Source organism: Myotis brandtii, unplaced genomic scaffold (assembly GCF_000412655.1).
Source record: "Myotis brandtii unplaced genomic scaffold, ASM41265v1 scaffold869, whole genome shotgun sequence".
NCBI classification, from domain to species: domain Eukaryota; kingdom Metazoa; phylum Chordata; class Mammalia; order Chiroptera; family Vespertilionidae; genus Myotis; species Myotis brandtii.
The window spans coordinates 24345-27884 of record NW_005371541.1 but is presented as its reverse complement, the minus strand read 5'-3'; positions in this window follow the sequence as shown (position 1 = coordinate 27884).

Sequence of the window (3540 nt, the reverse complement as noted above, 5' to 3'; positions counted from 1 at the left end):
TGAAGAATGTACTATGAAAGCTAACTCATAGATCACTCTGTACCCATTTTCTATTCTCTTAGCCATCCCAAATTTTACCATCTATTAACAAAATCTAAAGCCTCTTGTGGGTGAAGCCACTAATTGGGAGTTAGAAGTACAATACCTTGACCACAGTTTATGTAGTTAATAGCCGGATCCAAACTCAGGCCACGTGTTACAGAGCGACCCCTAAAACCATGTGGATAAGCCTTGTGGATTATTACAAATCCAGGAATAATGGTTTCCTCCTTTGTCCCTCAAGGCAGTTCTCAATGGCAGTCTCTCCTAGGCCACACTTGGGTGATTTAACTAGGAGCTATCATACTAGAACTCTCTGCAGCGTACATGGAGCTTAGTTGTATTTTGAGCTCCTGACTTACAGACCTTTCAGAAAAACCTTCTTCATTCAGTCTCATAGGAGAAAAAAAATCATATGAAATAAAAGATATACATACCCATGCCAAGTGTATATTGTGTGGACTAAAATGTTGTGTGCGGCTCCTCTTCCAGATCCTGAACCCTGAACCACGCGGGACGTGGAGGGAAACATTTACAACAGCAGTTCAAAATGGCAGCCTCTCCTAGGCCACACTTGGGTGATTTAACTAGGAGCTGTCATACTAGAACTCTCTGCAGTGTACATGGTGCTTAGTTGTATTTTGAATTCCTGACTTACAGACCTCTCAGAAAAACCTGCTTCATTCAATCTCATAGGAGAAAAAAAATCATATGAAATAAAAGATATACATACCCATGCCAAGTGTATACTGTGTGGAATAAAATGAAAAATATTCACGTAAAGAACAAATCTGATTAAAAAGTGTTACTGATGGTAGGGGGACTTTGTTACTGTACAAACTTTAATCCATATTCTCTGGGATTCTAAGGGAGGAAGAAACACATACAAACATGCATAAACTCCACACAAGCACACACACAACCATGACCAGTTCAGAACCCAAATTCTTTCTTTAGGCCTGAGGAGTGTCCAGAGAACTACACAAACCTGCCAACCTCCAGGTGAACTCAGGCTCTGTTCCCTGCAGAGACTGTTCAGCAAGGCTGTGCTGACCTTCGGAAGAAACGCCGAGAAGGAGGCTCATGGAGGGCAATACCAGGAAACCATGTCATTTCACACATGCTTTCATTCCTGTCTCAAGAAATCCATACTCATTCAGAAGTTCTGGTTCATTCAATGCATTCATATCATTATATATGATTTTACACAGTTGTGATTTTGTTTGTAATTTTGTTTTTTAATGAAATTTAATTGTGTGAAAAAGGAAAAATGGTGGAATAAAATATTGTCAGGAAAATTATTGACAGGTCTGGGTTTTGCTAACTTTAATTATTCTAATTAATCTGAGCTCCCCTAGACTTGTCTTCTGGTTCTGCCATTAATCAGTAATTTGACCTTATGCAAATCATTCTTTCTCTTTCTCTAATGATGGAGTTTAACCAGAAAACCTTCTAAGTTTCCTATCCAGCTTCAATAATTTTTGTGTTCCTGAAGTAGAAATTTAAGTTTAGTCATAACCAAATTACATGTAAATTTTCCTTGCACCACCATATAACTATAATAACAATATGCTAATGAACCCTAAACAGCAGGAAAAAAATGTTTCAATTTAGTATCAAGGAGGGAGGTAAATGGAGAATTAATTTCTTATTTGATTAAGTATGAATTTCAACTGTCTATGTATCTATTATTGTCAAAAAATCCAAAAAGTATAGCCAACTTAAATTAAAGGCCACTTTTAGAATTTTGGAAGGTGTGGGGAAGCATGAGACTTGGTTGGAAAGCTTTTAAGGAGGATATTCCAAGAAAAGGGAAGTGTGTCCTATTTATCGAAATTCCGACTTAGGGGAGTGTTGAAGGCGTCACCCCTAATTATTCCTTGACCTTTTAAAACCAGTCTGTGCATGTGCAGACCCCCAGGTGTTTACCTGGCAAGATGGTGCCCCGTCTGTGGACCAAGGAATGCAACGAGACACAGCGGAACCCTCAAAAACGAAGAGGAAGGAAATAAAAGTAACTGCGCAGTAAGTCATTGGAGCCTGCTTGGTATTTCCAAGTTTGAGGAAATTGTTTTTCAGCTAAGGTTTCACAATAGGACAGCTACTGTCCACCGAGTAACAGATCTCTTTGTTACTTAAAAAGTATTAAAAGCTAATGGTGCCTTAGTTATACAAGAACAATTAAGGAGCCTGTTATAAATTGTTATAATTTATAACCCTTGGTTCCCTTAGGATTTCTACGTTCAAGGGGATTGTTTTTCAGCTAAGGTTTCACAATGGGACAGAAGTTGTTCATAGAACAACAACAATATATAACAGTGCTTAAACAGTTGTTAAAGTCGAATGGTGCCTTGGTTACCAAGAAACAATTAAAGGGCCTTTTGCAGACTATTATAATTTATAATCCTTCCCGGGGCTGACTAGCAGCCCCTGAACGACGGTTGAACAGGTTATTCTGACACAGTTTCACTGTAAAAGAGAGGGCTAAGGGGTTGTCTGGCTCAAGGGACCAAGCAGCCCCGATTGCCTGCCTCACTAGGCTTTTATTATAGTTTGACATAAAGTTTATCTTTTAGATACAATCAATAGGGTGAGTAATCTTGGTTGTACACACGGGTTTACATTGTCTCTAGACAAGGGCATCCAGGGAGTAAGCATAAGGATTCCAGTAAACACCCGGGGGGTGGGGGGTCTGCCCATGCACAGACTTGTTTGGAAAGGTCAAGGAATAATTAGGGGCACCGCCTTTGACACTCCCGTAAGCCTCCCCTAAGTCAGAATTCTGATAAATAGGGCAGGTGGCCTTCCACACATTTCCCTTTTCTTGGAATATCCTCCTTACAAGCTTTCCAACCAAGTCTCATGCTTCCCCACAGGAAGGCTTAAAAAAATACTTAAATATTCCGTTTTTACACTGCTTGCTTCAGAAATTTCTATAGAATAGCTAACATAAATGTGTTTTCAAAGAAAAGTAGGTAGCTTGTTCCTATAAATCTAAAACTGCTCTGCATATATTGCTTAGCCCTGGATAGCCCATGGAGATGTGTATCATGTTGTGACAGAGCCTCTTAGATTATATAACCCTGAATACACCTACTCTTAGTGGCACAACAGCACCAGAATGTTACTGGCAATTGGACCTTGGTTCAGCAATCTTGGTACTTGAGTTCTGGCTAAGAAAAAAACTCAGATCCAAGACTCAAATAAAAGTAAAAGTTATTTAGAAAGTCACAGAGGTAGAAAAAGTGAGCCATGGAAGAAGTGAGCCAGCTGGGCTGCATGGAACAAGTTACAGAGACCAATGAAGGGCTTTGGAGCTTAGGAGAAATCAAGCAAGAATAGATGTGCCTAAGGGAAGGAGAGGGGAAAGGCTGGGGTGTGGTCCAGAGAGAATGGGAACTGGGGGAAGAAGTGGGTGGGGAAGGGCATGGGCATGCCAGTGAGAGAGACAGACAGAGACAGCAACCTGGGTTTTTGGTACTGAGGGTTTTTATCCTCTCT